We start from the raw sequence: 14849 nt of genomic DNA, 5'->3' as shown, positions 1-14849 counted from the left end.
AAAAAAAAAAAAAAAAAAAAAAAAAAAAGGAGGGACAGGGAGGGGCAGGGGGAGGGGGGAGACTGGGAATAAAAAAAAAAGAAAAGAAAAATAAAGTAGCTTACAATTAAAAACAAAAACAAAACAAAACAAAACAAAAAAAAAAAAACAACAACTAAGAGAAACTAAGAGAATTTATCACCTGCAAACCTGCACTACAAAAAATGCTAAAATAAGTTCTTCAAGCTAAAGGGAAATGATACTAGATGGAAACTGTTTTTCAGAAAGAAATGAAGAATACTGTAAATGATACCTTTCTCAGGAATTACAAAATATTGTTTTATTTTCATTTATCTAAAATACATAGGACTCTTTACAGCAAAAATTATGTCTTAAGGGGTTATAATATATGTAGCCAGAGTATACATATGTATAGTATATAGAATTAGTGACCAAAATGGATCTACACTATGCAATGTTTCTACATCTTTTGTGAGGTGATACAATATCGACTCTAAGTAGCACATGAAAAGTTAAGGATATATATATACTGTTTCCTAGAGTAATGACTAAAAAAAAAAAAATTGTACAAAATATAGCTTAAAAGCCTACAAATTAAAATAGAATTTTTAAAATATTTAAAACAGAAGTTACCCCTCCCTCACCTGAGGATGAGATCCCTGTAGGGATAACCCTTATCTCAGCTGGATTTTAGGACCATTTGCCTCAACAAGATGACTCTGTTGAAACCAAATTGCATGATTCTTTCCAAAGGTCCTGTTTTTAATGGCTACAAAGGTTTAGAGAGCCATAAAACTCAAAACTTTACTCGACTTACTTCTGCTCAAAGATATTGGTATTTTTTTCCCTACCTCTACCAGCACAACCATTTAACATTTCTAACATATCCTTCACTACCTTTAAACCCAGTGTTATTTATACATACACATGTTCCCCAACAAATAATACTTACAGCACTTCTGTTATTTGCCCAGCATCTTTCTAGGCATTGGACAGGCAGCAATGAACTACCCTAACAAAATCTCCTGTTCACATGAAGTTTACATTCTAGGTATAAGAAATAAATCTATAACAATAAGCAAAACACTAAGCCACTCAAGCAAGGTGACAGGTTGGGTTTTTTGCCTACACGTCAGTTTTAAATCACTACTTAATAGTGTAAAACTAGTTTGACATCACTAATATTAAAAACAACCCGAATCAAGAAAAAATGCATGAGAGAAGAATTACTTGTACATATACTGGGGCCCACCTCTGACTTACTAAATCAGAAAACGGGCAGAAAGTACAGGAGAAACCCACGCATACTTGATTTATGAAAGTATTCCCAAGGTAATTCCAAAATCCAACTTTTCCCTAAGTCTCCTCAGTTTTTCAATTCTACATAAGAAACTTAGGTTTTCAATTTGTTCTCAAACTACGAGCCACTTAGGCAGAATAGAGAGACCCCACAGCCTACCTACTTTATGGTGAAGAACTTAGTAGCAGGTCAATTGGAAAGGGACACAAAAATTCCAAATGAATTAATTCTTAATAATTCACAGGTAAGAAGTGTTTTATAAACCTGAGAAATTATGGCCACAATTTATAATTACTTCTACAATCTTATTCAATCCTCATAATTACCCTGCTGTGGCGATTTTTTTTTAAGCCATGTTTTTCAGTGAAACAATTGAAGCACAGCAAATTCAAGCAATTTGTCCAAGCAAATTACACCTAGTAAATGGCAGAAGCTAAAATTCAAAGCCAGGTTTATCTGATGCCAAAGCCATATATCGTGTCCCAATGAAAATGCCAACACTAATGAATTGAAGCCAAAATGGTAAATTATAAAATGTAAATAAGTACAGACTACTATCCAGAAAATTATCCTAGCCTTAATTGATCCATTCATTCAAAGTTCCAGATAGCAAAGACTGTGATTTCATACAACGAAGTACTACTTCTTTTCAAACATTCATAGTAATTTTAAGCATTCCTTTATTTAATTTAGCATACCTAGAATTCACTGTGACTAGATACACTATGAGCAAAAAATAAAAATAAAAAATCATTTGACCCTATTGCACAAGATTTAGCATTTTCCTTTGCTATTCTCCTGGGGTTTTAAACCCAGTTCCTCTTTCCAACCTACTTACACACTTCAAAACAAGCAATTTCTGTGCATTTTATTTCAAGTTACCTTACATATTTAAATTTAATGAGTTTTCTTTCTGATCGATATCATCTTTCCCCTTTCAATCTTCATCAGCAAATAATTTATGGCAATAAAGTACAATCTGTTACATTTCCACGTCTCAAAATGTAAGTGTGAAAATGACAATATGGTAAAGTAGACCGCTATCACAGTTCTAACAAAAAATGAATACAGTATTGTCATTGTACAGATTTATACAGAATATGCCTGTTCGGAAATTCTGAGTTCAACATATACATGCTAATACTTACACTAATTGGAAATTCCTGAAATGAGAGCAATTTATCTAGAGTTTACAGCACTCTCTACTCTTCTAAGCATCACTATGTGAATTTTATGGTGAATCATTAAATTTCTGTCCCCTTCTCACAAGAAAGCAACTCAACAAAACCACACCTGCTCTCCTGAAGAAAGAGGATATTTTCCAATAGGAAATATAGTACTCACGAGAGCACTATTAAAAAAATGAGTTTTTCTCTCAGTTTCATCAAGCATTAGAAAGCAAAATATTTAACAACATTTATGAGTACTTCAGACTGTTAACCAGAAAATGGTGAATTCTACAATTATCTCAAAAATTAAGAAAATGAGAAAATGTTCAACTAATGGCTGAAATGCACTGCTTTCCAGATGATTTCAGTAGCAAAACACTTCTACCATTGTCACTTCGGTGTCCTCAGTTCAAATTAGAGGAACTTGCTGAAACATACTATCGTAAAATTGCTAAAGGAAGGGGGAATCAACAGTGAATTACCTTTAGTTGGCTCCTCCGGCTTCTAAATAGTAACAACAGGTTTGGTGAATTTCAAACATTTTAACAGAGTTCATATTTAAAACAAAAACAAACAAAAAAAACACCTTAGTTGCCCAATGGGGAAAGTGGTAATATTATACAATACAAAATAAAAACTGTCTTAAAATTATTCTAAATGCCAAAATATAATGGGAGGGGAGATAATGGAATTCTCAGAAAATACCTCAACAAGAGCCAAGCCCCCAAGGAACAGAGTTCCCTTCCCAGGGAACAAACAGGAATAACAGATTGGCTTTGCTCTTGAACAACATGAAACAAGATTGCTATATACTTTCCATATCTGTACTGAAGGAATCTGTTTAGAAAACCATTTCTTGCTATTTTTTCCCCTTCTTAAAAATATTTACATATTAGTGAAAAATTTGCCTCATGATATACCACATAAGGCCAAAAAATTATAATTTGATGTCAGCATAGAATCACAATTTCAAGAAAATAAAAGAGTCAAAATACTCCTCTTTCTAGAAAAGTCACCAGGTACAGGCTGGCAACCCCTTATCAGCAGTTCTAAACTCCGTAAAGCTCTGAAAATACAAAGATTCTTCTTAAGCATGTGGCAACTCACTTGACAGCAAAACTTAGCATATACTGACTTGATACTTAATGTGACTTGATACAGTGCAGAAATATTAATATGCTTGATTAGAGGATGCTGTGCAGACCCCAAAAGGGGGATTACTTAATATGTAGGATAGGTACTGCAGTTTTCTAAAAACTACAAGATACTGAAGTCAAAACACTTCTGGCTCCAAGAATTACAAATGAAGAGTTGCAGAGCTGTACTCCGTCTTGCTTCCTGGTCATTGCATACACCAGGTGTGCTCTCTGACTCATAGCCATTTGAATGACTAGATTGCCAGGTTCTAGTACAGGGCTGGAAGTTGTGCAGATGGTTCTGGACATTGTTTTCTGTAAGAAATAAGTAATGTAAAAGCATTTGACTGGTCTGCAACTCTGTGTGGAGAGTAGACACCCCAAATTTTGAGACACTTTAAAACAGTCAGACACAGATGAGTGGAAAAAAAAAAAAAAAAAAAATTTTAATGAACCCAATGATACCATTATTTACACTGAAATCTTCACATTATAAATTGGGAGGTAGTATTACCCCCCATTCATTTCCTATATCATGAAGCTAGTCCATCTTAGGCTGTTTAAGTAACCAAAGAGTTAAGTAATACAATCATTTGGAAATACTTTTAATTTTTTTTTTTTTTTTTTGAGACGGAGTCTCGCTTGTGTCACCTGGCGCTGGAGTGCAGTGGTCCGGATCTCAGCTCACTGCAAGCTCTGCTGCCCTCCCAGGTTCATTGCCATCTCTCGCCTCAGGCCTCCCAAAGTAGCTGGACTACAGGCGCCGCCACCTCGCCCGGTAGTTTTTTGGTATTTTTTATAGAGACAGGGTTATCACATGTTAGCCAGGATGGTCTCAATCTCCTGACCTCATGATCCCGCCATTCTCAGCCTCCCAAAGTGGCCGGGATTACAGGCTTGAGCCCACCGGCTCGGGCCTATACTTTTAATTTTTAAAATTTTTTATGCATAGGAAGATTCCCCAATGTGCTCCTTTTCAACAGAATGCGAGATCAATGAGAACAGGAATTTGTCTATTTTTGTTAGTTTCAACATTTCAATCAGCTGTCTCTTGATTTACAGTACAGTACTTGATTTCTATTTAAGTTTTTGTTTTAAGAAAAATTTCTACATGTTGAACTTCTAATGATTCATTTTAAAAATAAATTATGACATTTATGGGGCAAGATTCCCGTCGAGTATTTCTACTGTTTCATCCCTACCGAGCGCTATGGGTGTTTGATATGTGTGATATGTAAGTTCAACTTGAGGCCCTAATCTTTTTTTTTTTTTTTTTTTTTTTTTTTTGAGACAGAGTCTGACCCAGGCCGGAGTGCAGTGGCATGATCTCAGCTCACTGCAGCCTCCACCGCCCAGGTTCAAGTGATTCTCATGCCTCAGCTTCCTGAACAGCTAGGATTACAGGCGTGCATCACCATGCCCAGCTAACTTTTTGTATTTTTAGTAGATACGAGATTTCCCCATGTTGGCCAGACTGGTCTCGAACTCCTGACCTCAAGTGATCCGCCCACTTGGGCATCCCAAAGTGCTGGGATTACTGGAGTGAGCCACCATGTCCAGCCTGATGTCTCTAATTCTTAACCTCTCCTACCCACTGTAATTTGGCTTTCCCTTCCCACTACTTCACAACACTTACCAATGTTACACAATAACTTCTTGTTACTAAATCCAGGGGTGGCTTCCTTCTTTTATGGGACAATGCTCTAGCATTTGGCACCTAATCCCCTTCTTGAAGTTCTCACTTGTCAACTTACAGGGACACCACCTTCATTTGTCCACCCCTTTATTATTTATTATGCCTGAGAGTTTAATCTTTGCTTGTGAATTTACATTTTGTTCATTGTTACACTAGAGACAACCCAACACCAGAGGCTTTCAATACATATTTGTTAAATGAATGAATGAATAGTCCTTATCTTTTCTTTCTCCATATTCTCTGTAGAAGATCATCTCCATCCCCATAGCTTCAATTAACATGTGAAAACAACTTTTTACTCCAGCCAATCTTCTCTGAAGTTCCAAATCATTATGTCCAATTGGCTACAGGAAACCTCTATGTGGATGTGTCAAAGGCAATTTGAACTAAAGAAATCCACACTGGAACTCATTATTTCCTTCTCCCCATCTCAAATCAGCTCTTCTTCTAAGATATGACTTACAAAGCTTTCCAGGGGGCAATTTCCTTTTCCTTACTCCCCATAAGTTGATTCTATCAAATCTGCCCATGTTTTCCCCTCATTCTGTCACTGTATATAGGAGGCTGGGGAAAGGTTCCATTTAGGCTAAGGCCATAATTGATATTTACATTCAGTGGCTGAGAAAAGCTGGGTGCAGCGGCATGTGCCTAGAGTCCCAGCCTGGGCAACACAGTGAGATCCCATCTCAAAAGAATAGTAAAACAAGAAGAAAAAAGAAAAGTGCTTACAGAGAAAATGAGGAATTATGAAGCTAAGAGAAAGAAAGTACAGTCATGGTCTTTACTAAAGGCAGTGCCTACGTATGGTGGGGAGATACATACATTACACAGCAGACAAGGCATTGAGGACTCTGTCCTCGGGTAAAGAAGAAATGTCTAAGTGCTACAACAATGTTATAAACAAAGTTTTACTGGAAAAGAGGGTTTGGGACATACAGAAAGAAGCAGGTCTTGAAGCTGAGTCTTGAAGAACAAGTAGGAATTATCCATATAGAAAGGGGAAAAAGGTCATTCGGGAAATAAGATAAGCATGTGTAAAGACTCAGAGACAGAGAATTTGGGGATTCTAGGGTGTATATGAAAAACTGAACATGAATAAGATGGAACATGAGAGACTCATTAAGTTAAACTATGAAAGCCTCTGTATGAGGACACTGGATCCTCAAGGTTTTTGGTCACTGCTACATATCCAGAACCTAGGACAGTGTCTGCTACTTAATAAGTTCCAACTCTAAAATTAAATTAAAAATGGGGAGTGTAGATTTCTGCGATTACTCCTATTTCTTCCCACACAGAACTCCCTACAATGCCATTTTGTCAACTTGCTCATCAAGGAATACAATAGCAGCCTTGTCTCACCTATTAACTCCTACTTCTTGGAAATACTAAGATTTCCAAGTCTTAGTGCATCAAGACAGCACTATCAGATGCCACTCCCTATTAGTCTTCACTCCATGTTAACCTGTGGAGCAAGCAGCTTGAAAACACTTCCTCATTGAGTGAGATGAAAAAAATACTAGTTCCTTTGCAGGAACTGCAAAAGGAAATTTATCCCTAAAGGTGCAGTTCTTTCAACTTACAAAATCAACCCTAATTACTGAATATGCCATATGCCTTCATGATACATTCAAACCACTCTCTCCTGTCCCAAATCTGTTCCTCAACTTCCCTAATTAAGTACATGGGTGAATACATTCTGCCAATTTTCATGGCACAGCTTTGAAAGTCACCTGATTATTTAATTAGAGAGCCACTTAGTAAACCACATTCTGGTTTAAAGAAAACTCGGAGGTGTTGGCCTCTATAGAGAAATTGAGCCCCTAGACATGTAAGCACTGCATTCTACTACAAAGGCTCCTGTAGCCAGGTCTAAAGTAAAGCTACACTGACAAACTATTTCAGGGACTCACAGAGTAACTTTTCAGGTGGAAGTGCTGAACTCTGTCTAGCTCCAACCATTTATAAGTTAGGCTGAAAGAAAGGTTAAACATGAGTCGCCACTGAGTTCATCCTTCCCACTAGCTAATTCATTCTACAGGAGTTTATATGTCCCAAGGCCAAGGCAGCATACCCCGTTTTTGGTATCTGTTCAATAGGAAAGACCTATTAACTGGACTATATATAGTAAAGGCTTGCTTTAATCCATGCTTAAAGTTTGCACTTTGTTATAGACATTCAAATGTCTCTTCCAATGTCCACTTGGGAAATGTATATACTGAGAAAAAGCCTAAGTCTGGGAGTTTGCCAAAACTAGTATGCTCTCTGGCTTTACAGTTCCACCACCCTCCCATGCTCAGATAAACAGAAAAGTGGGGGAAATTCAACAAGGTAGCCTTCAAAGTTATAAGTGGGATCAGATGTATTACTAATAGCCACTTCTTTCTTGGACTAGCTCCAGGCACCATGAACAAATCATGACCAAGTTAGGGATATGATAGGTAGTACAAAATTCCATCTAAATATAGGTGGACAATAAACTGAAATTATTATTCAAGTTAAGGCATGGGCATTCAAAATACAAAATGTGTCACTGTGCTGTCTTCTGGGTGGTCTCAGGTACAAGCCACTGTAGGTCACTCAACAATGTTCAATCATGGGGAAGGAGAGTTAACTTCTTTTCTTTTTCTTCTTCTTCTTTTTCTTGAGAAAGAGGCTCACTTTATCACCCAAGTTGGAGTGCAGTGGAGTGATCTCGGCTCACCGCAACCTCTGCCTCCAGGTTCAAGTGATTCTCGTGCCTCAGCCACCCTAGTAGCTGGGGCTACAAACGCACAGCACCACACCCTGCTAAATTTTTTTGTATTTTTAGTAGAGACAGGGTTTCACCATGTTGGCCAGGCTGGTCTCGAACTGCTGATCTCAAGTGATCCGCCTGCCGTGGCCTCCCAAAGTGCTGGGAATGCAGGCATGAGCCATCGCGCCCCACCAGAAGAATTAACTTCTAAAAGTTCAACAGCTGGGAAAGCTAATAGGGCTAAGAAAGCTCGCTTAGAAAAAACAGGTAGTCTAGGAAGTATCAGAACTCCAAAAAGTGATTGGAGGTAATCTATCCAAAGCAGAGAAGGATGTGGTGGCATAATAATAAATACTAGCTGCCCATGGATCAAGTACTTTGGAGCAAGGAGGGCAGCAAACCTGATTCTGAGGACATGCTATGAACCATAGCATGCCCCTAAAAGATGGGCTAGAGCAGAAGTTCTCAAACTAACTGGCATGAGAATCACTCGAATGCTTTGGCGCCAAAAAAAAAAAAAAAAAAAAACTGTTGGGCCTGCATTTCCACGTTTCTGATTCAACAGAACTGGGTGAAGCCCAGTAATTTACATTGCCAACAAGCTTCAAAGAGATGTTGCTGATTCAGGAGACCACATTTTTGGAACCACTAGACCAGGGTATTAGATCAAAATTCTTGGCCTTTAACTTATAACCAAGATAGTCTCAGAGCCCCAGTCAACTGAGTTGGGTAAGACTCCATAAAAGTGGCATGGACACTTAAAACTAGAAGGGCACTGGCTGAGCGCAGCGGCTCACCCTGTAATCCCAGCACTTTGGGAGGCCGAGGTGGGTGGATCACGAGGTCAGGAGATAGACACCATCCTGGCTAACATGGTGAAACCCCGTCTCTACTAAAAATAAAAAAAATTAGCAGGGTGTGGTGGCTGGCGCCTGTAGTCCCAGCTACTCGGGAGGCTGAGGCAGGAGAATGGCGTGAACTCCGAAGGAGGAGCTTGCAGTGAGCCAAGATCCCGCCACTGCACACCAGCCTGGGCGACGGTCACACTCCGTCTCAAAAAACAAACAAAAAAAAAACCTGGAAGGACACTTAAAGGTGGAAAGGCAACACTCAGACCCAGAGGGCAAGAACTGAGGCACAGACAGAACTCATCAACTGTATCATAGTAGCAATTTACAATAATACAAAGCTAACACTGTATATCAGGCACTGTGCTCAGTGCCTCATCTGCATTATTTTCTTTATACTTAAAAAAAGACAACACAGTGAGGCAGGTATTGTATTATTACCTACATGTTTTCAGATGATGAAGCTGACAATAGAGACTTTTAAGTAACTTGCTCCAAGTGATAGACCTAGTAATAGCTAAATAAAACTGAAATCTTTGGTCTACTAGTCCATCACCCAGGACCAACAAAGGTAGCTTTCCTCAACCTACTGATAAGGCCTGTAACAAGGCTTCTCCTCTCCTGGTCAAAACCACACTTTTAATGTCAATTTTAAATCTGCCCTTGCATAGTAGGATAATCTATGTTAACTCCTGAATTCACAAGCAATCCTACAACAAGTTAAGTCTAAATACGGATAAGAGGTAGGTTAACTGATCTGCTGAGGACCAAGTTTGCTTGTTTATCTGCTATTTCGAGTCTCTGCACATCCAAAAATGCAAAGGAAACTCTTACCTAATTCTTGCATCTAGAATAGCCTTTCTCCAAATCCTGCCTTCTCCAATCACCTCAAAAGAATTGTTAGGATTAAGTGGAAATAGGTATGGTAGTTTTTGCAGTTAAACTCAGTGAAATTAACGATTATATTTCCGTTCTATAATGCTGTGTTATAGGACCCAAAGCTCCTTAGAGAGATGGAGTCTAGATACCCAAGTTTAGCAGTTATTACCTCATTGGAGATAGTTCAGGTTATGGAAGGATCAAGAATGACAGATGAAGAGGACACAAGAGAAGTGAAGTGTCTTCAAAACTAAACTCTAGAAACTATCAGTATTTACAGGGCAAATAAATGACAAAGAAACTGCTAATGAAATTTAAAACAAATAGCCAAAGGGATATAATGCCGGAAAGAGGCATAAGAGTGCAAGTACTTCAACTAACTTTTAATCAACTAGAGCTCATTAATACCACTCCCGTGGCCCTGGGACCAGGGCACTGGGAAAGGGGCTTTGGCAAGCCCAATGCACTCCAGAGGCTCTAAGTATAAAACACACTGCACACGAAACAACAGAGCACCAGCGTTGGTGCAGGACTTCAGACAGCTGCAGGAACCTCACAAGGAAGGTCAGCCGGTCCGCTCAGGCAGTCAGTTCACGGCAGCCCATTCCCTCCCCACCAGCTTGGACTCCTCAGATCCAGCCACTCTCACACCCCTCCGGCGGGCCCGAGCGTGGCGGGAAGACCCACGCACACTCCAATGCCGCTCACAGCCATATCAGTGAGCCCGCACCCACTCCTCAGGGTCTTTCACTTCCCACCCGACCCGGCGACCTGCCACCCCCGCTCCGCTTCGCTGCCTTCGGGGACTCCACGGAGTTCGATAATTACCTAAAGCTCCACCGCGCCGCCATTACACCGGATGTACGTCACTTCCTCTTCCCGAGCACCGACAGCAGGAACAAGGCAGATAGTGAAATACGTAAAAACTTGACGCAGAATTGGCTTGATGCGGTATCCTTTTAATTTATTTCAGATATCATATCATAATGCCAGAGTCAAAGCAGTCGATCTAGGCACACTGTCTTCTTAACAAAATGGCGACTAAAAAGAGAAGTTGACATGAACTACAAAGTCCGAAATCCAGCACCCGTGCTGACGGAAATGACGAAAGCATAATTGTAGTTTAGCGGTGAAATGGCGCGGTGTACGATGGGAATTGTAGTTCATACAGTTGCGCGCCAACGAGTTAACATCCACGCTGATCACTGGCAGCCTAGTAGTGTTTAGGGTCTAGACAAATTTACTTTAATCTAAAACTATTTCACTGCATTTTGGGGAATTTTTTTTTTTTTTAGCAGTCAGTTGTCACTTTCCTCGAAAATCTTAAAAGAGAGACTTTCTTGAGACTTTTTTATAAGAGTTTGACCAACAGTCAAGTGCCTAATAAATTCCAAGACAACCAAGCCAAGAGAATGGGAGAATATTAAATCATAAATAGAGTGAAATAATGAGGAAAAAATAATTCTGTAGAGACTATATTGCCTGTCTTTTAAGTTTTAAGGTACTTAACTGGTATGACCTGAGAATAAGGAGATTGCCTGGCTGAGTAGGAAGTAGCAGTTTGTACAGCATGCAGAACTAAGGCATCAAACAAATTGTTTCTTTAAACTTCACTTTTCACTAGTAACAAAACGTAAAAGTTCAACTACTTGCTATTTTGAAAACTCTCTTTCTAAAACAAGAATATCTTTATGTTATCAAATCTTTCATAAACCAGGCCTGATTTCTCCACACACTTCTCTATTACAGTTTTAGGGTGCTGTGCTTCCACTCCTTTCTGGAGGCAAAGTGTGAGGATTAAGAATAAAAACACTGCAGTTGGACTACTTATGTTTGAATCTTGAGTCCTTTGATTATTTATGGATGATTGGGGCAAGTAACTTCACATTCTGTGGCTGTTTCCTGATCTCTTAAATGGAAATACTAATAGTACCCATTCATGCAGTAGTTATAAGAGTTGAATTAGTTGATTCGCAAGATACGTTTAAGATAATTGCTAGTATACAATAGCGTTATCTATTTTATTTCATATTTAAGATATTTGGCCATTGTTGATGGTGCACTTTGGTGTACCAATACAGGGCACAGGAGATGGATCTGGAGATGAACATTTGTATTTATATATTTAAAAACCCACAATACTATCTGTGATGGTTAATTCTGAATGCCAACTTGATTGGATTGAAGGATGCAAAGTATTGATCCTGGGTGTGTCTGTGAGGGTGTTGCCAAAGGAGATTAACAGTTGAGTCAGTGGACTGGGGAAGACAGACCCACCCTCAATCTGGTGGGAACAATCTAATCAGCTACCAGCAAATATAAAGTGGGCAGAAAAACGTGAAAAGGCGAAACTGGCCTAGCCTCCCAGCCTATATCTTTCTCCCGTGCTGGATGCTTCCTTCCCTCAAACATTGGACTCTAAATTACTCAGTTGTGAGACTCAGACTGGCTCTCCTTGCTCCTCAGGCTTGCAGACAGCCTATTGTGGGACCTTGTGATTGTGTAAGTTAATACTTAATAAACTCCCCTTTATATGTGTGTGTGTGTATATATATGGATATATATTTATATTAGGATATATATGTAATAGGATGTATATATATGTATATATATCCTGTTAGTTCTGTCCCTCTAGGGAGCTGTGATGAATATACTACCTCTACAATTATTGACAGAAATAGGAAAGTTAGGGTTGAGCAGAGGAGAACTAGATGGAGCTGGAAAAGAATGGACTTGTCAGTTGGGTCCTTCAGGAAGCAGACACTGAGGAAGAGTTATGAATAAACAAGGTGAAAGGAAAAGGGAGGAAATAGTATGGGGCAGGGGTAGCTCCAGAACAAAGATGAAGAGGCCTACAATGGGATCAAATGGCTAGGCCCTTGTACCACAGTTTTGTTCAGTCACTGGCTAGAGCCACCCCAAGAAAAGTGTGGCCTCAACTAAAAATCCGAGGTGGATATGAAGATGTCAACAGTTGAAGGCTGTCACCTAACCACACTTCTTGCAGCTAGGCTACAAACAAGTCCTTTCCTGAAGAGGTATCTGAGCAGCATATCTCTACGCCTGTCACCGTCCACTTGTTACACCATGTGGACCCAGTCTCCATACACATTTCAGGAACATCTTTTCCAGGGTTCCAGTGCACATTTCTTCCTAAAAAAAAAAAAAAAAAAAAAAACTTAGAAGTGGGAAGTTAGTGAGACAAACAAACTACACTTCCCATCTTTGGGTCCTGAGGCCACACTGAATCCATTGCCTCTCTTCTCCACTATTCATTCTAAATTTCCCTTGCTGTCAGCTACTACTCTACTGCTCTCAGTGGTCAAACTGGTGGTGTAAACATCCTAATTCTTGGGAAGTCTGAGCGCCTGGTAGTGATCTTCTTTTCAGGCAGGTGCTGCTGCATTTTTTCACTGATGATTACTATAAGGTAAGGGATTACCAAGAGATGCTCAAGTGGATCATGTAAGTACCACGTATATTCTTACTTCCTCCCATTGCGTAACAGCAAGCCTATCTCCTCCTGCTGTTTGGATTTAGCTACCTCTGACAAAGCATTGATTCCTTTCTTGCCTACTAGCCCCTGAACTCTAGAAATCTCATGTTCCCAGGCACCTGCTGAGCTTAGTTCAGTGGGACACTGTGTCCCTAGCAAGAATGTACCACGTTTGGGGATTAGGACCACCAATTCCACAGAGCTCAGAGTTGTAGGAATGGGAAATACTATGTCCCACAGCAGGTCATTGGGAAAAATGGTAAGTTGGGTTATATTCCTGTTTTCATCCCTTGTTTCCTGGACCCAAGTATTATTCTTACTAGGGACTCTGCATCCTGAGAGACAGTACCTCATTCTTGCAGAATATTGTCTTCTAGCTTGTACTTCAACTGAACCTTCAGCAGGCCATTCCAGTGCTCTGTTAGGCCACCAGCTTCTGGGCATGCAGCATGTGATACATCCAGTGGAACCCATGGTCACAGACTTGCACCACCTTTGCTATGAAGTAAGTCCTACTTGGATGCTATGTTGTACTATATTCCATACCTGTGGATCAAGCATGGTGGAAGTCCACAGATACTGGTGCTGGATGAGTCTTGGTGAGTATAAAATGCGAATGCATTCCCAAAATAAATATTCCCATAAAATTAAACTGCTAGACTGGAAAGATCTAAATGTAGTCTACTTACCACCAAGTGTTTTCTTGATCTCCTAAAGATTCAGTGTCAAATTAAGGATCAGTTTCACAGGTTAAGCTTTCAGATAAGGCAGTAAGTAGGTAGATCAGCTGTGGTAAGTGGGGATATATGCTGATGGACCTGTGCATATATTCCATTTTTGCCACCCTGGCCATTTTGTTCATGTGCCGATTGTACCAGCACCAAGGTGGCCACTAATAAAGACAGGCTGACATCAACTAACTGAGTAATTTTTCTACTTTTTTTTGGTGCTTACTCCTTAGATTATACTTTCTTGTGGACATTGATGTGTGATAAAAATATCTTCACACTTTTTGCCCACACCAATATGTATATCCACGTTCCCCTAAGATCCTCAGGACTCATTATCTGCGGTCTTCTAAACTCATTCTTTTCAGGCCTCTGACCAGCCAGCCAGGATGTTTGTCATTTCCTGTAAGTATATTTATATTCTAACCCCAGGTTACTTCTCCTTCTAAAGAAAGTAGATGACAAGGTGCACCATCCAAAGCTTTACCCACTAGGAAGACTGTTTCTCTCCACTGTCTTCAAGGCTATTCTTTAATGAGATTGTAATATAAGCTGCTGCCCAATTTCAGCTTTCATCCACATACGTGGGCAACACATTCATAAACTAAGCTCAGCCTTTTTTTTTCTTTCTTCAGCTTATGGATCAAGACCACAGCTCTGCTCCGTATGGTCACCAGTATGAGCCGAGGGAGAAGTATTGATGCAACTCTAACAGTGATGTCAGAATGTATGCTATCTGCTCCTGTAGATTGATTGTGGTCTTCTTTGTGCTTCATCCCAAAAGTAATCCTTTTATCTTATGATGGATTACAGTTGAGCTTCCCAGAACTTATAACATGGTGTCCAACAAGTCACTTTTTTTT

General features: G+C 39.6%; 1 protein-coding gene across 1 annotated transcript in view; it reads right to left on the bottom strand.

Moving 5' to 3' along the window:
* CWC22 (CWC22 spliceosome associated protein) overlaps positions 1-3048 on the bottom strand; it is a 56460-nt gene extending 53412 nt beyond the window's left edge. The window contains 1 exon segment of the mRNA XM_017868261.1: positions 2952-3048. The gene's annotated coding sequence lies outside the window, so the exon portion shown is untranslated.
* Between the last annotated feature and the right edge of the window lie 11801 nt (positions 3049-14849).

The sequence above is a fragment of the Rhinopithecus bieti genome, unplaced genomic scaffold (genome assembly GCF_001698545.2).
Source record: "Rhinopithecus bieti isolate Rb0 unplaced genomic scaffold, ASM169854v2 scaffold_3062, whole genome shotgun sequence".
Lineage (NCBI taxonomy): Eukaryota > Metazoa > Chordata > Mammalia > Primates > Cercopithecidae > Rhinopithecus > Rhinopithecus bieti.
This window is presented reverse-complemented; position numbering and strand designations above follow the sequence as displayed.